The sequence below is a fragment of the Varroa jacobsoni genome, unplaced genomic scaffold, assembly GCF_002532875.2.
Source record: "Varroa jacobsoni isolate VJ856 unplaced genomic scaffold, vjacob_1.0 scaffold_194, whole genome shotgun sequence".
Classification (NCBI taxonomy): Eukaryota; Metazoa; Arthropoda; class Arachnida; order Mesostigmata; family Varroidae; genus Varroa; species Varroa jacobsoni.
Window position 1 is genome coordinate 55,039 of NW_019213096.1, and position 25,796 is coordinate 80,834.

General features: G+C 39.6%; 1 protein-coding gene across 4 annotated transcripts in view; it reads right to left on the reverse strand.

Moving 5' to 3' along the window:
- Nucleotides 1–25,796, reverse strand: part of LOC111273197 (GTP-binding protein Rhes) — a 62,699-nt gene that overhangs the window by 24,489 nt on the left and 12,414 nt on the right. The gene's annotated exons all lie outside the window — the stretch shown is intronic.

Sequence of the window (25,796 nt, forward strand, 5' to 3'; positions counted from 1 at the left end):
CTTTATTGCAGATACAATATCAGCCATCTTATATATATATATATACTTGGATCTAAGGTGTGATCATAATCTCGATTTATAATGAATCGAAGATAAAGGAAACTCAGTAGAAATATTGCGAAATGTTTCTTCAGACAAAGAAATATTGTAGGAGTTATACTATATCGATTTCTTTCTTCGGCTGTGCAAAATAAAACATTATCAATGTATGATCAAACGCTTTCAGTGACATTAGTTGCTCCTTTGTAATGACGGCTTTAGCAATGGCCACATAATGACTGTTTCATAGACGATGTAGAAAATCAAAGCAAAGGGTCTTATCGATACATTTTTCTATTCGTTCCACGACTCTCAACGTTTCCCAGGTCTTTTTAATACCAGTGCCCAAAGTCAGCTACTACATAGTAGATTTGTAGGACGGATTTTCTTCTTGCAGGTTTTATCCACCTTATAACTTAACTTTTACGTATGCATTTCTCTAAGACTAGTCTGTAGCCTGTGACGGGCAAAGGGCAGGTTCTATATCGGGATCGTCTTTAGAGAGAAATCAAATTTACACGAAGATACCCCTATCATTGAAATTGCTTTTTGCTAAGCCACTTTTCCATCAACTTTGACGCCAAAATATTTCCTCGAACATTAAGCGTACTTATATGATTTATCTATCTGTATATTCAACCAGTTTTTACTAATTTTTCAAATACTGAACTCTATATAAACACAGAATCTGCTCACAAAATGTATATTTGAGAGAAAAAAAAAAAAGATGAAACGAGTATTTTTGTGTTTTTTCTCATGGGCATTTGCCGATTGCTCCGATCTTCCAAACCAACGTAATGAACGCAAGGCTTTCGGCTTACAAAAACTTATCCTCCCTTTTCGTGTACTCAGTTCTTTCATAACTGATCAATTTAGATTTGCTTGCAACTATGGCTTCTCTAGCTGGTTTCGGTCCTAATGAGAGCTTGGTATCGCCGAATAAATTTAGCAACTTAACTAACTAACCGATTAAGAAAATGCAACATCATTTCAAATAGGTCAACTTCAACTATTTAGTAGTAGAAGACACGCTTGTCATAATATGCATACGGTATCTGAAACATATTGCTCGTGACAAGTGGGTTAGCGTGTCAACATGGCTTGTTGTACGGAACAGATCCACAGCCGATAATACAATATATATATAGTAACTTGTCTTGGCTGTACTTCTTTAGCTTACCTTAGTGGAACAATTTTACAAAATTGATAAGCGGCACCTCTTTATGTCGTGGAAATCTTCGTCGATAGTCAGCTGTTAACTAACTCTTTGATAGGCGCATATCACAATTTTCTTGGACAACGAGTCTGTGTTGGTAATTTCCAGTGTAAAAATAATATTACCTATTACCACTTTTTTTTTACTCTAAAAAGCAATTTTTAACACGATAAGAGCACATACATCTATCGAAACATTAGTCATCGTGCACAACGTGCATTTCGAAAAACTTACAAGCTGTTTTAAGATAATGTCCGTATCTAATCATGGGTATAACTTAATATGGTGTATGTTACGCATCGCGAGACCGTGATGACGGAACGAATTCTAGGGAGCGAAGCTATACTATCACTAACCCCCATTGTCAACTACTATCACTCGTATGATAATATATTTTCTCAACGTAATTTATAAATCCAGCAAATAAATTATGTGTGCAGCTTACTGCTCCTATTGAAAAGCATTTGATGTACTTTGTCAACAGGCCACTAGTATTCGTATGTATGAGCCCTATGACGAAATTGTAGTATATATACACCGGGACCTCTTTTTGTCCCGTGCTCCTGGGTCTCGGCCTAAATGAAAACAAATATCTCAGCTTAATTTTTTTCGCGTTTATTTAACGCGCTACTGTTACAGCTTCGATTGAAGTTCTAAGCCGCCATTTGCAATTTTGCGGGCGGTCTCTTTGACGTTGTTATGTTGAGAACAGCCCAATAGCTTTCCATACATAATAATCTAACGAGTTTAGATTTAGGCTATTCTGCCTTATGTACTCATCTTAAAACATGCCGCCATCCCTAGGACAATACACCATCTTGTTGAAAGATGCCTGGTCTTTTTCCAGACATATCAGCTGTCTACGGTTGTATAAAAGCTTCTAGAATTCGCAGATACGTTTTTAGTGGTGTGTTCGCCTTTTCGAAATATGTATAACTTTTGGACAGCACACTCGAAACACGAAATTTCCTTGAAAGAATGCGAATTTTTCGTTAGAGGAATCGTCAAAGATGACCTGTCGTTTTGCCCCTGATATAACCGAGGAGCAATTAACACCGATCATATCTGGGGATTTCGTTGTTCTCAAAAGAGCAGCTATTTCACTTTCACAATATACAACGCGTCCGTATAGATTCATAGTCATTTGCAACCCAGTACATTTTCGATTTTGGGATAGCCCAAAGGGTTTGTGGTCTTGCTAAGGGCTGATTAGAGATCGGATAATACTTGGCCTTCGCTCAAATTCCAAAAATGATGCATTGTTATTAAACAAGCGGCTTTTGCCTGACACCTGAAGGAGCGGATGAACTTGTTGCAACATGCAGTTGACTAACGTTTTTCCCAATTTAGACGCCGTAACCTGTCTACTTGTGGATACTATCTCATCTCTCTATATATACTTCGACTAGAGTCCTGTCTATTCGAAGTCAAACCTATGCTACATAGTCGTTTTCGTATAATACGTAATCGTTGCCCGTAACCAAGCGTTTTGAAGTCAGAACTGCGATAACCAGCAATCGGAGTGACAGAAAAAGTCTCTCAGTTTAAGGCACACCATGAATTGGCTAATTAACGTAAACGCAGGACATCCTTGGATCGAACTTTTCAAAATTACTTCTAAAATGTCTTCTTTATGTGTGGCAGCCGTACTGTGAGGTGGGTAATTAAAAATTTGGTAGCCTAATTCTGATAGCTTCCTTGTGGCGTTCCGAGCAAATCTGCTCAGTTTCAGCGGTAAACTTAGGTTAAGTAGTGAAAAAAAAACGCATAAGCAGCGATAAGCGACAAAGACGAAGTAAGAAATGATCCGTTTAGAAACATGAGGAAATCGTGGTAAAGTCCAAAATTTCCGATCCAGTAGTTGAAAAGATTCCGTCAATTCAACGTCTTCAAACATACTCTGAAGCAGAAAACAGGTGAAGTTGAAAAGAGCTACAGGTGCCAGAATGCAATGGTCCCTGCAAGCGATTTTTCGGAGTAAATTGATGAGGGAGTCTAGATTGCTTTTCCTTTTACGTTACAGGCTTGTCAGATGATCAAACTGCAATCAAAAACAAGTAATTGACCATACAGCATGAACGACTAGAGAGAATCGATGAACTACTGGAAGCGAAGCTACTGGCATCTAACGACGAATTTGACAACTGCTCGAAAATGGGGCATATTTTTGTATCGTCATCATCAGCTCGGTTCATAGGCGCAATAAAGAATGCGCTTAGTGCGGAAAATGTCTGGTTACCTTCATTTCGGCAGCATGCCAGTGTTCCAGACAGTATAACCTTCTCGCACTGCCCACAACAGCACAGGCAGCTACAAGGACCATTTTCCAAATGTGTCCAAACCTCTCCCTGCTGTGCAAATATTAGATACATATGATAATCTAGCACTGATCTAGGATGATGAGAAGCTTTCACTACGTATGTGTAGAACTGAAATTCGCTTTCGAAAGAATCACTCACGAAAAACGTTATGAAATTTAGCCTAATATGACGCTGGGGAAGCATGTGCGAGCTTGGTTAGTTTCTTTTTAAAAGAGAATTTTCTGGCGGAAGTAGATAACCGTTTCTCCTTGTCTCCTCTTTTCCTGCGTCGTTAAGCTATCAGCAAGAAGCCACTCTTGGCTACCTTGTGTACTAATTCACTGAAACATGTAATACCTAGCGCTGTATGTACCAGAGCTGATGCTATACAATGAAAATGAAACACCAGAAAAAACATACTTTGCTGGCGTGAGGCACAGGCTGGGGGGCGATAAAGTCATATGCACGAAGGGTTGCCTCCCGCCATATTGTTAAGATGCCTCACGTCAGCTACGACGATATATTTCAACTGATCGACTATAATGACCCAAGAATGCTTGAACAAAGACGTTTCGATGACAATGAAGCAGAATGTTTCTTCGGTCGGTTTGAACGAGTATCTGGAGCAATAACTATTTTTGAGAAGTAGTCTCTGCAGGAGGCGTAATGACTCGCCTAATCAGCGCACGAACCGCAATGCTTGGCATCCATTGTAGTACGGCTGATACTGTTCATTGTGAAATAAACTGGGTGATTATTATAATATTTGATAGCCTTTAACGATCATATACTGTTAACGTAAGTAGCAATGTAAGTCGATGCTTTGCCTTATGGCCTCATAAGTATTCGCGAGCAGTACCCAAGAGAAGCGTGACATTCACCAGAGCCTACCGATTTATCCTAATACTTTGTGTATCGGAGTCAGTAGGCCTTCATAGAATCCCCGGCCTCAGATAAAAAGAAAGCTGAATTCTTGTACTTTATTTTAGAGGAAAAAGGTTAGAAGGATAGTATCGTAATTGACACTTTAGAAACCACTGATGTCGAAACATCATACAGTATTTCAACCAGATCTGTCACAAACCCTTCCAAGCCGAATAGATTATACCTGAAAAATGTAGGGATTTCTTTAGTTTCTATCGAGTAGTGGAGGGGGCAAGCATTGACAAAATGCGTCGTATCCTTAAACCATTATTTGCTCAAATATATGAGATTTGATGCTTAGAGGTTGAGAAAGAAACAGAGAAGGGTCTTTAAATCGTCCTCTCGCATCTTGAACTTGACTTAGCATTGTGTCGCATCATTTCATAGTATATGTTGCTAGTGAATTAATAGCGTTTGAGCGATGCGCCTGGAAGAGGCACCAAAGGACAACTTGTCCTGAGCTACTGACCTCTGAAATTGCCCAAACCGACTCGTTAGTTTTTCATCAGTCTGTTTTGTCCTACCAGCCGATTAAGTTCACGTAAAGAATGTGCCGTAAAGTTTTGCATGCACTGTTTACACTTGCGGCTTATCAAGGTTATATACACGTTGCCCCCTCCATCTAAATCCACTGCTTTTTGCAATGGAACCGCTTAACCTGTGATTGGTTTAAAAGTGACTCACTATAAACCGGGAGCCGGCAGTGTTTACCATGCTGTATAGTTACCGCCATCTTTCGTTTGTCTTGGGTTTATGGATGAGTGAAGATATTTCCGTTAGACGAAGGGTTCTGCCATTGCATGCAATTTAGACTTTTAGCAAAAAACGAGATTTGATTTTCAGAAAGGGTCCAAAACATTTTATGGTGACGTACTGCGCTTAGCATACCCCTGCAAAACATGTTATGTTTAATAAAAGTTTAAATTAATAGAAAAAAAACAGATCGATTGTTTGCCGAAGCAAAAAGCAAGTCTAAATAAACGTAAATCCAAATGCTGCATAGATATCTCTGAAGAAAGCATGATGCAGACGAATTTCTTCTTGAACAATTAAATGGACATGTCTGATTAACTTCTTAGGCGTGCGTGGCAACACCGGCAGCTTGTTTTTTTGCCAATGGTCTCTGTTGGTGTTCTGGTGATTTTCTAGTTAGCGTAGAATTGTTAGTATGCCACAGTCAGACAAGCGTGATAAACATGTAGAATTCTCATATTCCTCTCTTTCTATAGGGCATAAATAGGGTGATGCAGCAATATTCGAATTGGTTAGATTATGCGAACTTTTTTTTTATCTATGCGAGTCCTTGATAAATAAATCGTCATCCGGGTTTGAAATGGATTCATTTAGCTTCTATTAGTAAAGTTACAAATTACAGCCTAAATACGTTCTATTAGAAGAGACAGTTAAAAATAGAAATAGGATTAGAGTGACCTGTCAGCAATTTGGCCTGAACGAATGTGTTTGAGATCAGGCCACTCGATACAATACATATACTTTTTGTAGATGTGTTTCGTACCTCGTCAGGCCGTGCCGACACAAAAATGGCTCTTAATCTCTTGTGTTACCAGCAAAGGTTATCTCAGTTGCAACAAAGGAAAAAATTCTTGCGAATACCCGTCTGATACCATCAGGCTTCAATGCCATCGTTCGAAAGTATTGCCGTTATTTAACGTATTTCTGTGACAGAACTAGTGATGTCGCTGCTGTGGCGCCAGCTCTGCCGTTTCTATTGTTTCTCATTAATAGCGTTTTGTTTACTTTACATAAGTATTTCAAGGCCACGCGTTTTCATATAAACATAACATGTTATAGCATATCGTAAAGCAAATATAACTTCCCAACGCTAAGCTCTGAACGAGCAAAGAGAAAACAATGATATGGCGTCGTGACTGAATATATTTGTCAGTTCAATGTCGCTCAGAAAGAGGAAAACCAGAGTCAATGTATCGATTCAATCCTGCTCACGTACAGCTTTTAGTGCTCAAGTGCTACGTCGAGGCAGGCCTGCAGACACACTCCAAAGGGCTGCTGCAGGGCTCGCTAGCTGGTAAAAAAATGACAACAGGTTTTTTCGTTACGGGAGACAAAAAGTAAAACAAGTTAGAATAATGCAACGACCAGAGAACGTAGGCACACCTATGAATGCAGGACCTCGTCAACCGCTACTTGGTTATGTGGTAAACTCAAGTTGCTAGATCTGTCTACGCGTCTGTACTCGGAACAACTAAGGAAAAATACCTAAAGCGAATGTAGATAGTATGTTTTTTTTTGACTTCTTCGATACAGCGTAATAAAAACATGATTTAGAAGGGACAAGCAATTGTTAAGTGAGTGAAAACCTCGTAGTTCTGCCAAGAATTCTCCTTGGCTCCCTACTCTCGCCTATTCAAAAAATTGTCTGCAAAATGACGGTGCTACAAGTTGTTCTTGTTACTTGCATAACTTGTTCTTGTTAATTTCTTCTTAAAGGAAGACTAAAGCAAACTCTACGACATGAGCAAATGCACACAAAGTCTACAAATGTGAAAGGGATTTTAGATTTTTCACACCTGAGATATTTGCCATAGAGTATGGTGTGTTTAAGCCAGCTGTTTGCAGTGCAGCGTTATGGATATTTAAGTATGACTAATCTATAGGTGTTTGCTGACAAAGCAAATGTTTTTTTCATTTGTGGGCTACACGCTTTCGCTGTCGTAAGCGTTCCAGTTCGGGCCTGCCACTTAACGCATAGAATATCTTTTTACAAGGAAAAAGATCGTCAGAACACATCATGGTTTTGGTACGATCATTGAAGTCCGCGTACCTTGACTAAAATTATTCGTATACTTCAAATGTATACATCTATTAAGAAGTCTATTATATTGTTTTGTATGGTAATTACTTAAATAAGAGGTAATTATTTTATTAGATTTTTTATTATCAATTATTATTAGAAATTAAAGCTACGTTGTTGAAACAAACACGTAATGGAGGATCTTTAAAAGTGTTCAAGTATCACAGAGACATTTGATTTCCCGATTCGCCTAAGTCGTAGTAGTTGCGTTAAAATACGAGCAGTGCATGGGGACGCGGAAGCCAATGGTCGACCAGTAAAAGTTGAAGGACCACTAACTATGATTGGAATTGTGATCCGTTGGGATTACTTACAGAATAATCATCAGTCCCTAGAAAAAAATATTGTTAACACATTTTATCTACAGGTAATCCATGAAGAAACAAGCCGATTAGTTAGGTATTCTGTAGGAATCGAGAAAACGAATGGAGCACTATTCATGTCCAGTGTTGAGGCTCGTCCTAATGTCGGCTAATCAAATGAACAATTACTGTTTTATAAAGGACATCTCAAATGCGTTCATTATCAACTGATGCTTGCAATGACTTGATAATCACAGAGCCTATAGGCGTAGCTGCTTTGTTGCTCAAGTCTACACTGGAGATTCGTTCCCATATGCTTTACACAACAGATCTTTATGGGAAGGGTACTATGCTGCATAGGTTCCTCATTGTGGATTAGTTCTATCTATCTCATTTCATGGTAAGCTGTAATATTGGAACCAGCCCAGCTAATCATATTCACTTACCATTACCGTTGATCGTGTCAAGGAAATTAGCTGCTATCTTAGTTCTGCCTAGAGACCTCTCTCTGATCGTGTGGTATGTGTACTTATTCAATATGCAAAATAGAATTGATCAAAGCGGACGCCATTGTATACGACGGTGTTCGGAGCTGGCTATGATTAATCATTTCTCTTTGTGTGTCATTTGACGTTGCTTCGGAGTGAAGCACGAGCAGACTTTGTCGTATTATGCATGATCTTCGCCCTGCGACAAATCAAGAGTGGTAAGCTACCTCACATCGAAGATATGCTAGCTTCTGATCTAAGAGACGAAAGCAAATGGCTGTTTCCTCTTAAGGGCTTGCAATCTCATCTTTATTAGTGTAACAAAAGGCAAGAATTAATTTGACAGAGTTTCTACTAAAGGCGTGTGTTACGAGCGAAACTCAAATGCCTTTGTATTTCCACTATAGCTTAGGATGCACACAAGCATATCTGTAAGTCTGCGCATGTACATCTTCACTGTACGCCGATAAAAACCTTCTATTTAGATTTGTTTAGCTCTCGAAATAGACAAGCGAATGTTCAAAATTAAAGGTCTTACTAAAATCAATATGGCTAATAGAGTATTATATGCTTGCACAGTAACTGTTGCTACACCGCAAAGAGATCTGGAAATGGTGGACAGTCGATCAAAGGAACTGGCCGTGAAGCCATTAAAGCTTCTATTTCACATCATAGTCGAATTTACAACTTCAGGACTCTTGAGCCTAACCAGATTTTGCTGCAAGAAGAATTTACTGCAAAAATCTATGCTGTTATCAGTTCTAGCGTAAAAATAGCAGCTTTCATTAGCTGACCGAAGCACACCCTAATTGACAAATAATAATAGTATTTTGTTTTATGATAATGGTTATGATTATGTTTTTCTTGATCGAGAACATGCAATGGCGTCTCACATTTGTAGTTCTATTTTTTTTTTTTTAGTTCAGAAATAAACACGACGTTGCCGCTGCGTTTGTGGATGCTGGCTATGTTACTGAGTTCACGATGCGTCGTACGTAAAACAGTCGTAAAAGCCTATGCGATACATCGCCGATTTGAGTAACAACGAGCTTCATTTTCCGTTGCCTACAGAATTACATTATTATTACTAGCGCAGTGTCATATGAATAGAAACTATTTGTGCTATGCGTAGGCCGGTAATATCGTCAGCGGTAGCTATACATGCTTGGCTAGTCGTTATGTTGGTGAAATTGATCGAAGCTCTCTGTTCCACAATGTATCTAGATACATGGCTCAAATATCAGCTTCTATAACGAACAAGATAATAACAATGATAACGACGGGTCGTAGTTCCTAATTCCCTACGGAGCTTCCATAGACCAAGGTCCCTGTTCTCGAAACGTCCACTCGCTTGCTCGGGAAGCTGGGCTGTGGCAGCGGCTAATATTTTATTTGATGTCCCGTAGAAAATCTGCTACCGTGGTAACTTGTACAACGTCTTCTTTACCGTTAAGTTTACTTGCATAGCATTCATACGGCTATGTGTTCTAGTTTTGGCTAGTCGATTGGTCCGCTGGCATATAGTAATTCTGAATCTGAGTGAGTAGTGCTTCTTTGAGTCTTCTCACAGTTTGGCAATAATTTTTCTCCATTTCTGTTTCCTTTATGTTGCTCTAATCTCACTATAGGTCTCTGAGAAGAACCATATTATTCACTGGATAATGTTCATTGCTTCGCCTATCGGCCCAATCGTTTATGTAAACAAATAGTGTGCAGCCAGACAGGCATCCACGCAAATATACCTGGTACAACAGTATTATCTTTTTCGTTGAAAAGATACGTACGCAACCGTAGAGCCGGGCCAGTACCACCCCCTTTACCAAACATACGTCCCGTACCTTTGCGATGCGTCCCGAGACACTTCACCCCTATCCAGCTCACTCTGCGAAATTACAGGTTTGCCTTCCTCTGACATACTCATGCTGTTTAGTTCTGCTGAGTACACATACGCATGAACAGCAGCGGCCAACTTTGCTAGTTCACCAGGCGGCGAGCAAACCAGAGCGTTGTTCCGAAGCTCCGTGGCATCAAACCACCGATACAACGCATCGGAACTGACATGGCCGCTTCCCTCCCACTGTCCTTGTCACTCATCTACCCATTCAGCCTTTTTCTTTCTACGTCACCGCGAGTTTTCCGATCAACGACGGAGAGTATGGGGGCGTTCTACTATTGACGGTTACGTATTGCTAATTGGCCTCGTCTGTCGTATGTTCGTCTCAGGCATGCCTTCGATGACTAGTCGATGTGATGCGGCGCAAAACGTTGGACGGAAACTACACGAGTCACTATGTGCCCTCCATAATTAACCTAGCGCATTTGTTGTTCATCAAATAAACCCAACTGGACATGTCATATAAAACCGCCAGAGGCCTGCCGCCCTTTTCACCGTGTACAGCAGAGACGGGTTAACATCGAAAAGTGAGAATTAGAAGCGTTATTAGAAGAAGAATTATTAGAAGCACTGTTCAGACAGAGTACCGGGTGCTACCGCCGTATTAGTAACTGGGCGTTGTTAGTGTATTGGTTACCGCCGTATCCACGAGGCGAACGTTCGTCAGCAACGTCATGTTTTCAGCGAGAGCTCGCGAGTAACAATGTCTCGCCATGTGGCCAATAATTGCTTTCTACATAGAGCCGCAGTGCAGCGGTTACCTTCATCGTCTTGCTGTGTCTATGTGTATGCGCTAACGTGCTGGAAGCGCTCAGCCGTCGTAAAACGGGGCGTCTAATGGGCTGAGAAAAAAAACTTCAGCAGTTTTTTCATTCTATCCACCAACGAAGAGATGGCGACTTCCGGTCCCACAAGCGCCCGTTTCTCTAGCCAGCTAGCTTCATGTTACCGTTGCTTTAGGCCAGCATTAGTAATGCCACCAGCCATAACGCTGTAAAGAGTGAGTGGTGCCTATACGCAGCTTTCTTAATCGACCAAATCGAAATACATAGATGCCCCCAGCACTCGGGAAAACAAAGATAGAGCACATTCGAAGCCACAAGAAGCAATTAAAGCACATGGCGGAACCTGTCTCCTGTAGACACTGCCAATGAACGGTGGGCAATTTGCCAGCTAAATGTATTATTGTTGCTAGTATTTTATAGCTACCGAACCGAATCAATAACGTAGGCCGTCACCTCTACCTAATTTCTATATACAGCTACGTACATATCAATAATACATGTTTCAGCCACCCGATTATCATATGAAACATATCTTCATGTATTTTTAGTAATGGAAAACTCTATAAGCTTGTTGAAGATCGGTCCAGTATGAAGATGTAGTAATGCAGTGCTGACTATCACATATTATTATGTACTGGGACCTCGTGGCTATGACCTGTCGCCATGTTTAATATAATAACTTTATTTTTTTCGACAATGTTTTTCATTTAAACTAGGCCTACGCGTAAATAATTACAAAAATATGATTTAAGGCATTTTCGAAAATACCTATATGTACTATTGAAAATTTTGAGAAAACAACTCTTACTTTTCAAGAATTGCATATTTCGTGCAGTTTCGTTAAGTTCACTTGTTTCTTCATCAGAATAAGCAGTTCGTTCTATCGATATCGAAACGACAAAATGCCACTGGCATTGTTTTGGCCGATTCAGGCGTTTAGCACAGCTTTTTATCTAGTTATTTGATAGCGAAGAGAGCATATCGTAGACTGTTATTTTTTTTATCTATAGTGTATGGGTCTTATAGGAAAGTTACTTAAAGGCAAAAGTATCCGTTTGCACCATGCTACACCTCGGTCGATAATACGGCAGCTAAAATGATACACTATAGTGTGCTACTTCACCGATTCGTCCCGACATATAGTTTATCTTCGAAAGCGTCACCATGCAAAACCGTCGTCCTGTGTTGAGTACGAAAAATAGTCTGCATTATATACATCACATATTCTGTAACAGAGGTGTGTACCTCATAATTGTTGAATGATCTTTCTGATTCAACATGGTTGGCACATTGTATAGATAGTGCAGAACTGCAGCAAATGACATTGAACAGAGGACATTTAGGTACTGGTTAATTTTGACAACAAATATTTGTTGCGCTACTTTAGGGATACATGTTAAAGGTTGAAGAGGACATAATTGATGAAAGTATCATGTAGTTCTAGCTCTAACGAATGAATAGGCATAGACTTTTACCAGCACTTAGGGTCTGCTGGTGTCTGTGTGGTAGCCGAATAATCTATATTCAAATTGGCATGATTTTACTAAAAATTATTTCTATATTCGCGCCTAACGATATAGCGTCAGGACTTTATCAGGTCGTTTGCTACATTCTGATTCTCGAAAAATCTCCCCTTTTGTTTACAGTCAAAAATACAGGGGTATCTAGGAGCGGTACGAGATTTCTGAATTTTCGACACGCCTTCCCTATGCTACATCATGCACTAGCTTCCTTCTCGTCACGTTTTGCAGTTGTCTAAGATCGTCTTGAAACAGCCTCTAAGTAAACTTAGTTTATGAACCATTAATAGTGCTTCTAACACTTTATTCATGTCAAAACACCGTACTCGCATGAAAACTTGGTTATCCGGCGCTATGTACAACTCCGACTTGCAACTACGTATGATGGTTCGTTTACGTCGCGCAAAAGACGGCCACCGTGACCTACGTATATTTGATGCATTGGAGTCCTACGTTAAAGCCGACGATGGGGCATAAACGGCGGTCTAGGCCAAAATTTAAAAACGGATGGCTGTTGCAATCGCAATGAACCCAATCTTAGCCCCACGACTGTAATGCCTCCAACTTTCGGATATGTAAATATATGAAGATTGTAATAATTTTAACACACTTTAGAATTTTTTGTGAGGGCCAAAAAATCATTTGCTTACAAATGTTTGGGCGAACATTTGGCATATAGCTCAACATGAACGTTGGGTCTTACATCTACATTTCAAAGCTATGTACACTGCCCAGTTAGAAACAGACCCATTATTATCGTGTATTGATTATTGTCTTTGAATATAACAACAAAGCATAAATAACGAGTTGTGATACGACGCGTATCGATGTATGGTAAAAACAATGATCTGCGAACGGCACCGCTCCTCTGCGAGAGCGATGCATCATAACTGCCCAGTTGTTACATAGAGGCAACTCGCTCGTAAAACAGAACGCCTTTCTGTGATATCTGAATTACGATAACGAGACTGTGGTCGACGAAGGGACAACTTTCATTTTTTACCACCTGAAAAGGCGGCAGGTCAATATTCGAGGCAGAAGTAACTGTATCTGTCCTGTGGCGTTCTCTCCTATCCCGTTCAAATATCTAATATCAGTAACGGATATGCTTCATGGTCCTGACAGAATGTGCCTTCATCGATAATTATCTATTGAATAGAGTTTTCGTCAGTGGAAAGCAGCTTTTGTACTTACTACGTTCGGCGCTGAAATGAAACACTCGGCCACACTTGTGAACCTCCCGTGAACAATTCACTGAGCTACGAACTGATATGAACCTATAGCTATATAATCCGTATATGGGTTACTTCAACACGAAGGAACGTTTTCTAAAACGACTGTGGTATTCTTTTGAAGAAAATTGTTAAAGGCTAGTAACGTCGAGAACAACTTAAAGCACACCATAGAACTGTTAGTTGGCCATTTTGTGTGGCGGTATTCTGTAGAAAACGTTTGTCGATTAAGATCGTCACTCAAATAATTCTACTGTTCCCTTAGAAGAATTAGTGATATGTCACTTTACCTTATTTACTATAAGTAGCAGAATATAAAAAGAATCTGGTGCAGTCGTTAAGCTAGTTCTAGGCGACTTCCCTTATTACTGACGATGGAGCTCAGATTGAATATATATTCTTTTCTTCTACGTAACAAAAAATCTATAGGTGCACAAAAAGATCATTACTGCAAAAGACGGGTAATCTTAACCAGCCGTTCGGAGTGACAAATTATCCTGAATGGATGAGAGTGTCGATAGCCACGGGAGGGTTCAAGTAAATAGCGTGACGAACAAAAGCGCGACATGTCACAAACAAGGCTGTAACATGTCCACCCTGTCGACAAGCACCCGCCACTACTGCTGCCGACGCTATCACAGAGCGCTGGCGTTGATTGGACCCCCAGCAATGAATTTACTTGGGGCCCACGAGGACACAGACGCACATAGTATTAAAGATTTGCCTCACTTGCACTGCCCCCTCTCCCTGAAGGTCGATCTGCCGCCCAGGAGACATCTTCCCCTTTTGCCTTTCGATGTTCGCTCCTAATTGCGATAGCCACGACTGGACGCATCAGAAGTTAGAGACGGTTTGGTTTCTCGCCTCATTGGTCAGCAGTTTATTTTTAGAGGCAACAAACGTCTTCGATCGACACCAAACAGTTCAAAGAGAAATCCTCTCATACAACTGGGCCCATACGAACAAAATTCTATTTAAAATCTCATTTAGAATATATGCGCCATCTATTAAGGTTGTTAATAGCAGTGGTAATAAATAAGCAGAACTCGGAAGAGACCGAATTATTTGTGAAATGATGCTCGAGTTGCCATGACGTATCAGAGAATCGATTAGAACGTGGATGCTAAAACGCCAAATTGAAGTATACTAATACGACCAAGCCGATAATAAATTGCTATCAGCTAAAAAAAAAAGATACATACAGGGCTAAAATACTGTATCCTTTCATTCGAACAGCACTGCAAACTTAAATTAATTAGACTTCTCTTCGCCAAAGTGTATTTAAATGTTATTGTTGTCAACCAACGTGTTCGCGGTGCTGGCAATGGTCAATATCTCATTGCTAATCACTAGGGAACAAGGTGACTGATTATTTCTTCTGCTTTCTTACTTTATGATAGCCTCTATCGCAGAAGCAGTAGCTATCCGGATGCGATAATTGTCCAAGGTACTCGAGTTCAATTACGCGCTATCCGCAAGTACATCTACCTTTTACTTAAAATATAGATACAGCCAAAAGTGTTAACTTTTACTGTCAACGAAAGTCTCAGTTTCGAAGCTTAAACTAAACGCTTCCGCTTGGACGTTCCACCGTAACCTGTTTACGGTAACATTTTTATCCTGCATTTTCTTGCCGTTACCTCTCGATGTTGCTAACTCCCGAGCTAATTCGCCTACGCGCTTTAGCAAACGATCCGCCGCTTGCCGATTGGTTACACACAAATAGGTTCCTGCTTTGATGAGGCTTAATGCGAAAACCCTATGCTCGAAAAGCACAATGTATTTAGCAAGGGCACAGGATACCCTCTAAAATGCAAACGTTCTTTGAACCGCACATCTGTAAAAGCCTGGCCACGTAAAGGAACGTACTGGTCATTTCTTGCCGACTTTTAAATTTTTAACTTTTTAAACAGTAGTTTAATCCTAGCAACCACATTCCCTGAGAAGCTCTAATTAGAAGGACAATAACAATAGCTTTTTTTTCCTCTATAGTAAGAAAAAAGGAACTGTACGCTTCCTGTTTGCAGCTTGTTCAATACAAAGGTATATTCAAAATACGTGTACGTTTCCAGACACTATGGCCCAACAGATTACTCCTGAAATTCCATAGCGTTATGCCTATGACGAATAATTATCATAGCCGATGATAAGAACAACTTTTAACTAATTGCTGAAAAAAGTATGTAACGTAATTTAACGTAAAGATATTTTCATTTAGACAAATTCTAGGTTTCCTAAGCCAGGCAATAATACAGAGTTATTCCTACCCCATGTATCAAAGACCTTCACAATGCTCATAAATCGAGATGCACACGTAATCCGTATTTGTCTGTCGACAAGCGAAACATTACACTTAGACGACAATTATCCTCTATCATCCAAAGCCATGCTTAACAGCTGAAAAAGAAAAGCCTTTTCTACCTACTTCGAATTTCGCCTGTGCCCTTTATAGGCCGCTAAGTTACTGACGAACTGTAGAAACTAGAACGGAGACTAGGCGTTTACATCATTTACCATAAAATATTACATGGAAGCTAATTAATTACGATTATTATAGTCTTATTAGACACAGACAATCCACAGGGAACTCTTCGTACAAAAGCATTCAAACGTGACAAGGAACCTAATCTATTAAGTGATGAAAATCAATCATTCGGTTCTCCGGATGGTATTCTATTAGGGTATCGCGTAGTTCATTGTAGATTGGCGTATTCACAGAACGATGACTTATTTAACTGCCAGTTAAACGAAGGGAAAGGCATCAACGTAACACTAACTACTCCAGTACACCATGACGCTAGTCTTGTGTCTTTAACTATCCTTCGATTCAAATCGAAGATCTATGCTGCTTGATGAATTGTCCAGTTAATAATAATCTACACGAAAGTGCTCATCGCCCACCGAACCATGTCGGTCTAAAATTGCCCAAACTTATATACGCTATATATATATATATATATATATATATCTATATATATTATGCTGGTACCAGTGGGACGAGGGCTAGTAAAAAAATCCGTCCCTGTCTCTTCGTTTCCATTCGTATTTCAGATACACAGGACAGCCGTTGTCCTGGCGACGTTATTTAGTGGGCTGTCCCCGGTTGGGCAATGGGCCCTCGGATACGATTTTGTTTTTTACCCCAAAAAGAGTAATCCGCCTAATGAAGCACAACAGTGTACACAGAATATCACTGCGTCCATGTTGACGTTGGGTCGGCCTCAAAGTTATTCTCGTAGTTTACATTGAGCCTCGAGGCTTTGCAAACATTTCACTTAGAAAGTCAATTCCTACTTAATAACATACCTGCTACTTCTGTCAAAACTGTTATGCATAGTTGGTGCGCAATCTAAGTTGGGAGTTCTAGTATTTGAAAAATTATCGTCAAGATTAATTAGCAGAATGTCCTTCTCAAACGAATTTTTTTCAACACGATGCTTAGAACCACCAAAGGCTTTTGAGCAATTTGCTTTCGTAGTCTCTGTTCCCCGTATGCGGCACCGGGGACCAAGAAATGATGCCCAAGAGCCCATAGATTAAAAAACGTATTTATAAACGCCGCAATAGTCTTCAATATGATCGTTGTTTGTTACCACTTCATCATTCAGCTGCCGGTTCATCGGATTCACTACAAGCAAAATATGAACTTAGTTGCCATACACAACTCGAGTGTTTTTTTAAAAGCTTGCTTTTAGACCCAACACGGCGATCTATCACCAGAGATTACTGTATTTGTTCTTTCCCAGGAGAGACGGTTACGCATCTTGAGAACGAAAAAAAAAGCAACTTCAAGCAAGAGATCGTGCCCTAACAACGTCCACCGCTAGCGAAACCAAAGCATCAATGCAAGCTGTGCGTACACCCGACGGATAGTCGCTCTCTGCATAAAACAGTGGGGCCGAGTGCAGCAGCTGCGAGCAGGACGAGGTGCATTTGTCCTATCAGTAGTGCGAAGACACAGAAACATATGATAAGAAAAGTTCTAAGCGCGATTTTTAATGTCGTGCTTGCCGATGTAGTTCTACCTGTAATGGCGTGCTAATTTGTAAACTGATCTTTGCTGTTTGACCTGACAAAGCGGATTTCGATTCCGTCCAGGCATGAGTCTGGCGTTGCCATACAAGATACAAGAAAGAGGTTTCGAGGCTTTGAGCTCTTCATCTGCGTCCATTACTAGCTGTATATTGAGGTCGGGCCAGTCTGCTATAGTGCGGCAGGATGGGCCGCAAGGAACGAAAAAAAAAAAGCGACCAATGAAATAACAAAGGCTCAACGAGTAGATGAAGAGCGGACTGATACACTGTTCGGACGACTCTTGACATCTACATATGTTCATACAGAAAAAGATTTGTAAGTAAACCTCCATAATACGTACCCATTTGCAGTACGTACAAGCATTGTATGTGTTATAAACAGCACACACTGTAAATGAGACGTATATTCTATTGCAACAACGTTAGTTGAAGCTTGATATGAGGCGTTTCTACAAACAACAGTCCTTGTTGGCTCATTTTTATGTCATTATGTATATTTTTATGTTATATTTTATGTATGTTAAGAAAATATAACACGCGTCATTATAACTGGGATGTCTAGGCCATTATGTGGAAAAAAGATCCAATATATATATAAATACTGATTTGTTCACCTGTGTGAGCTCTGAAACGAATCTATTTTAGAGCGGATGAATATTTCACTACCTAATGAGCAACACAACGTCATTCAAAGAAAGCAGAGCGATTCAGCTGGCATTATCCTTTTGAGCTTTATATTAGAGGCGTATGAACTTCATTAAAAATGCAAAGAAATTGTTTTTTAAAAAAAAATCTTTGCCATACGTGTAGGTGAAAAGGGCAGACGCTTGCGATAAACGAATACCCCTGCACGGTTGTTGTGAGTTGGCCTGACTGGGTCCTAAAAAACCGTATACGTGAATCGGGGCATTTTTCATGCCGCCCGAAGGGTCATCAATGCTTGGGCCTGCACGGGGTCGTAAACGGTACCGAAGAGTCATATGACAGATGTACAAATGAATACAGGTGTAAGTAGGCTGAAGCGTGCGCGTGAAAGGCTACTCTGAGGTCGCAAACATAAGCTTTGAGCATACTGAATGTTCTAGCTACCTCTTGTTAGCAGTTGATATAAATTCAGAAAGCTTAATTTTCCTGTTTTTTTTTTTTTAAAATTTTTTATCTAATTTTGTTCCCATTCTTACTTTAGTTGATTGATGAATTTATTGATTTCGCTTTTTTGACTTTTAGCCTATTGTATACTATACGCTGTATAAACGAAAACGGATTTTGTAACTCCTATGTAACATACGGCAGGCTTAGTCTAGACATTCATTAATGGTCAGTCAGATTAAAATCATTTTCATAACACTATTTCAATGTGGATCGAGATTTATGGCATTTGTCTATTATATAATAGGGTTATGTGATCTACAATTTGTACCCGATCGATAAGCTACAGCTCCTTCTATAAAACAAGCTAGCCATTTCAAACTGATTTGCCTTCGGGATGAAAATGTTTTTATATAGTGAATAACACGTTTCATCTGTTAGGGATTGTTGTATCTTGAGCGGCATCAGACAAATACTCTTTAGCATCGCCAAAATCCTCTAGTCACAGATCACAGTTTCGATACCGGCCTGATACAAGCTTCATCAGGTCGCTGATAACGGTTTTTTTCTACTGCACGCTAAGAATAATTTTTTTTTTATTAAAATAATATGCTTGAAGAAGTAACTCAGTTCTATAAATATATATATACATGGTTCTACTGAAAGGAACTTTGTCAATGTGGGTGCAATAGTTAGTCCTGTGTTACTAGGCCGGGTATACTGAAAAATTACTCTATGCGCAGTGTTTTACATTGCTCTGCCCTTACATGAGCGTAGGTGTAATTTACACAGTCATTTTATCACTGCAGATATATAAAGCAGATGTGTGCACGTGTCATATGCGATGATACGATAAGATCCTTTTAGGGTAATAACAAGCGCGTGTTACAGCGCAAGCTCTCGCCGTAAAATGACTGCTTCAGAAGCTCAGTAGCGGATCACAATTATCGCTAGGAGCAGCTTGCAACACGATATTCTTGTGCTTCAATGGCTACACTAAGCGAACTTTGATTATTTACGGAAGAAAAATGAGGCCTGAAATTCTTCTTTACCGTAATTAATTGAACTTGATCTGCGTTAGGCCCCAAAAGGCGCTCGTGTAATCCAATAATTGCGCAAGTTCGATGATGGTAGAGGTTAAGAAACGGAATCTAGAACGACGATATTGCCTAGTACGTGATCATGATCGAGGCACACTACTTTCTGTCGACGTATAGTGCACGGTAGTAACCATATGTTTGGGAAATACAAATGGGAAAATGGAGAACGCTGAAGCTACCAGATACCTCTCATTTGTCCGTATTTTGTTGGCTGGTTCTCAGACGCTCGGCGACTTCAGCTATGGCATACCGTTAATAAAACAAGTCTAACAGTTTTTAATTAACTGATTTTTAATTAAGGAAAACTGGGATTGTATTACTCGAAAAAGGTGGCTTTGTTCATCAAGAATAATTTCCAAATGGGCTGCATTTCACTGTAAGTTGAAGTGATGTAGTACAGAACTTGGCTGAAAATGATCGACCGCCTGCTCCAGAACGATCAAGGTATAGGTACCATATCCAGCCATCTTTAAATGGCTTGGTATAGGTCTAACGAGTAGGGTACTATAGTACATGAGACGTTCAACTAGTAAAGGATAAGAAAACAGAGTTTTTGGTCGTATTTAAAAAAAAACAGTGTCGTCACCACTGTGTTTGCCCTGTTCGTTCTGAGACCTTGAAGGTTTCGACTGAACAAGGGGCCCTATTGCAAATCACGTTGCAGCATAATCATATAGTTTTTTTTTAACATTAAATTTACTAATTCTTCTACCACGCCCGGTCTAAATGATCATATCTTGAGGAAAAGTTCTAACTTTTCTAATTGATCGTAAACATTCAGGCGGCCTGATAGTGTCTAAATAAGTGCGAACTGTCGACCGGACAAGATTTTGCTACGTCTTATAAACACATAGTAAATCAAACACTCGCCATAAATCCGAGGACGTATGATGTGACAACGAAAAAACAGGCTTCTAATTTCTTTATTTTGCTCTCTGACACATTTTCATACTACGTTGTACTACTAGGTAGTACGTTGGCTGTGCTTTTAGAACTAAGCAAAGTACTTACGTAAAGGTGCAGTAAACGGGTGGTTACTGTAACTAAATGAAAAGTATCTGTATAACTTGCAATTATCCAGTGCCTTGTCCTTCTAAATGAAAAATTAACATTAGCCGTATACGTTTGCCTTTGCAGCTTGGAAAGGTGACTATAGCTGTTTCATAAAATATGGCCCCTCGGAATTTATGGCCTCTCTAAATGTGGCTAGCACATTATAAGAATCTCTATTGATAAAAAAAAAAAATTAACAGTGGCAACGTGAGGACGTAAACGACCACCTTAGTAGTGGGTTTTAGACAACCTACTTATATTAGCACCATGCGCAAAGAGACAATCCCATTTAAAAAAAAGAAAGCAACAACTACAGACCAATTCGTCTGGGTTATATAAATATAAGGAGTAAGTGATAACAGCCCCTTCACAGACTCGCAATAGCTAATAAGATCGTTTGTTGTCTATTAAATATGTGTTGATTAAGTGAAAAATGTGACTGTTTACTCCCATTCACTTAAATTATTGATCGCCTCTAGGTGATTACGTTGAACGCTTTGCTTAGACTGCAGAAATTCACAGTACCTCCTAGTGGCACAGTCACGTAAGTAATTAATCGACTGTGGTTACAAGAAATATACCGACTGTTGCAATAATATTTGTTCTATTTATTATTATTATATCTATTGCTATTAAAAAGTTATCGATATTTATGTAAATTTTTACAATGGTACAACGCGGTACAGAGGTACAACGCTGTACCTCTGCTTCCTTTTAGGACGACAAAAAAAAAATACGAATAATTTAGCAGATCTTCTTGGATATTTTAGTTGGAATCCTAGAAGTTTTTTCGGCGATTAGGAATCTTTGGTCTATGAGACATCGCTTGAAGGCCTTAGCCATTGATTACGACATCAGGGTGCGTCCGAAAATCCGATCCGTTCGTTTGTTTTAAGTTAAGGTTCACCACATTTAGAAACATGACGTTTTAGAGCATGCATTACCGATTCTTCAGTTTTTCCAAGTGTCATTTCTCAGAAACTCCTTCATTGCAACTTTATTAGTTTTGACAGAATTTATCACTTATATAACCGCTTTTAGCTGTTCTCGACTCGAGTATCCCTGAGGAGCGAAATAGATCCTTTAGTAGATGACTCATCTACTTCTCAATAGACATACATGACTAGATATATGTGTCACACCTTTTATCTGGTACACTTTTTTAGTAGTCTGTTATAGAGAATGTTGTTGTCTTCACTGGAATTGTGTCCGGCCTAAATAATTTACGTCAATCAATAATTTGCAATAGAAAATCACACAAGTTGAATCAATGCGTAACGGCCGATTACGTCAAAATTACGTTACACAGTAATCATAGTCTGCGATATCGTTATTCTGCAAGCCGGGGTATGAGTTCCTATTATTGCAATACTACCTACTGATTGAAAGGGAAAGCTAGCATTTCAATTTGTTTATATTGAGTTAATCGTTCGCAGTTATCAGTCCGCTTTTCCAACACCGTATCGCACGCTTCAGGAATACAGGTTGAACACATAGGACCAGAATATTAACCGTGCTTCCTAAATTGGATAGCTCGAATCTCGCGTTGCCTGCCTGCCTGCCTCACTTCAGGCCGTTCTCGCTGAGGGACATCGGAGATATATGTTGGCTTGTCACCGCCAGCGTAATGAAGAAAATATACAGTTAATTGCCTCCTGAATATTACATGTCTTTGGTAAGGGTTGTACTGGGTACATTCGTAAGGCTCAGCACATGTTGCAACGACGTTTATTTATTAATCCTGTCTTATCTCTAACGGTGCAATTATTGTCGATTTTCAAATCGCAATAAATTATTTTGTGCGGCCACATGTCCTCTTCTGTCAAAATCCTAGTTGGCTTGCCAGCTGTATTTTTACGTATCGTAAGCTTGCCTGTTTTGCTGGTCGAAAAAACCTATTTTCTAATTCTATATTTTTCTGTACTTCAACTTCTTGGATTCCGGTGGGATTTGCCTAATCGCCGAGATGCTTATCTTGGCCAAAAGCAATAAGCCCCTTGTTAGATTCGTTTTGCTACATGGCCTTTCATCATCATCATCAACAGCTTCTAGATTTGGCTGATATAGCGCGTGTGGCGGTGTCGTCAGCTGTTTCTTGTTATTTGTATGAGAGGCAAGCATAACTCAGCAACTGGTTGTTAGCTTATCCTTTTTAGCAATGCGTTGGATAATCATTTGTAGTTGGGAGCTCAGGCCACCAACTTTTCCGGTGGCCCTTTCTAAATAAATTTCCAAGTTGGTCAAACACTCTTCAAAGAACTTATCGCTTTCGACGCGTTCTGCTAGGTTTTTTGAAGGCTCTAGTTCCTCGTTCGTCAAATCTTTAACCAATACCATCACGAATTTGCCACTTTTAGAATTTTTCTATGTCATTCCCCTAAGCTGTTACAACTCAGTATCGCTTAGTATAAATGATGCTCTGTTTGCACCCGATTTGAATAATAGAATTTTTAACAATGGAAGAAAATAAAAGCAGCGTCCGTTTGTATAATAGATGCATATTTTGGTCAAATGGTGGCTCTTCGTACCCTGCCTACGAAAGGGGTACCTTGACAGTGCTTAGAAACGAAAGGCAAGCAGCAGTTGCAGAATCGAAGGAAGGCTATTATTTTATTTGAAATCATGAACATCGGCTTGTGCCAATCCCGTTTCGGCATACTGCTCGCTGTTATCTCTCGTACGTAGAACTACGAACGGACAAACTGTTCCGTGAGCGAAACTTCGCTTCGATGTTAAAACGATCAAGCATTTCTAGACACGCTGACGTCCTCACGTACCGTGCACAGTGTCTCCTCTTGTAATGCCTTGCCCCAATTTCTTCTTCGAATGTCTTTCCCCAACTGGAATATCTGCTTACAAACAGAATTATTAACTCGTTTTTGTTTCTGGAAGGCAAAACTAATACAATCAAGTACGATATTTAGTATAGTTCTATAGTAAATAAAAAGGCTATAGTTCGTTAATGCCGCTATGTGTATCGTTACTGCAAGGAGCCCCTTGCGCAGCAACCCTTTAATCAAGACTGCAACTATTAAAGCTAATTTGATTGATTCAAATAATACATTTCTTCTCATTCAAATTGGTATATATTGTATATACGTTGCATTGCTTTGTTGGTCTATTCATTAGCTATTTTGTAAATCCGTTATCTAGACTGTGACGCAAACGTTTAGTTCATTATCGATAGAGCGGCCATTCTTCTCGGAGGGATTTATACTGCTGCGACGCCATTTCTAATGACCATTCTACAATGCTTGTTCCCCATCGAGGTAACGCTTGCTTTCTATAGCTGTCGTTTTGTCACAATGACACTGATGTCTAACTCTGGGAATCAAGAAAGCGTAGTATTGCCTACCTTCAAACGCTGTCCAGTCACGGATAATATACTGAGATTCGTAATACATTAATGCCCGCATCTTTCAGAAGCCTGCGGATTGGTTCCGACAAAGATGCCTATTATTCAGGATATATTGCACAATAGTGATTAGTAGGCCACAAACAGAACCATGTTAGAAAAAGATTGCGGTCTAATTTGCATCGTTTATTATAACAATGTAATTTAGAATCGATTTCGAGATGCTCAGAGCTGAATTGTTAAGCTCTATTTCCGCCATATATCCATATTCAAAGCCGACATATAGGGTATTCAATTATTTTTCTAGTATCTAGCTCTTGTGAGCGTCTGGAAGGCCTTTATTTATATTATGCGAATAGCCGAACTGTGAAATATTTCACAGGTAAAAACCTGCTACGTACTTACAGCTTAATATCATTCGACCATTCTTGCAGTTAATGTTTTACACAACCGTACCGTATAGATGCCTTATCTAACTACACAGTATTTTCTTTCAGACGGTTGGAGACAGAAGCCGTTCCTTTTCATCTTATAGAAGTCATACGTTTTGGAAGCACCTTATTGACAGATTTTCATTATCGGTAATTCTAAACATTATCCATATATTTATTCGTTGAGCGTTGAATTATATGGGAAAATATAAAATTACTTACTCGGCACTATTGAGCCGTAATACTCGCGTACATTTGTGCAATTTATACAAGACAAAACTCTCTAAAGAAGTTCATAATCCACGAATATCTACCTAAGTAACTAAAATTATCACATTCTTAATAAGCTATAACAGTTCAAATTGTTTTTCTATAAAAAAGATTTTATTACAACATTAGTTTGTTTCGTAGCGTTACTACAGATAAGGATAAAACATTTTTAGGCCAAAGTATATAATCTTAATCATTTACGTCAACTCAACCTAGCCGCTTTCTCAGACATTTAAAAACACTGCACCGATGCGCTGGTTTGTCAAAAACAAATTTAAATGCCTTCTAATCCTTACGTAAGGAACTAGGATAGGCAAGCATTTTAGGCCTGACGAGAAACCTGTATAAGTTGATTCGCTCAACTCTCGCCAGGCTTGTATAACCTAACATGCTTCTCGTTGTTAGGACAATATAGACTTAATATGCCGATTCGTATTAGGTTCTAGGGACTTGCCAAGTCACTACCGAGCCTAAAATATTATAATCAAGTGCCTGAAACTATAACAACCAGAGCACATTTTTTCGCGGACATCTTAGAACTTGTCTCGATTTATCTAAAGCTCAGTTCTATAATTAGCAGATGGTATCTCGACGGTAATCCTAAGAACCAAGAAAATAGTCGATACCGAGGTGCCGTAATATTGTCAGATAGTTACGTTCTGAAAGAGAGAGAGAGAATGCGACGAACAGCATAGACTTCGGACCTTCGCACCAAAACCATGTAGGAAGCACATACAACAAAGTGCGTAGCGAAAAATTCAGCTGAACCTTCTCTGTGACCAAGAAAGTTCAAGGAATGCTGAGGTCTTTTCTTAGGACATTAGGACAGAAAACCACGACAGCTGTTGAAGAGCCCATAAGGAATAGGTTAATCGTTCCGGACTTGTCACGTCATTTTCGCCAGATGCATGTAACACTCTTGTAGTAGAGT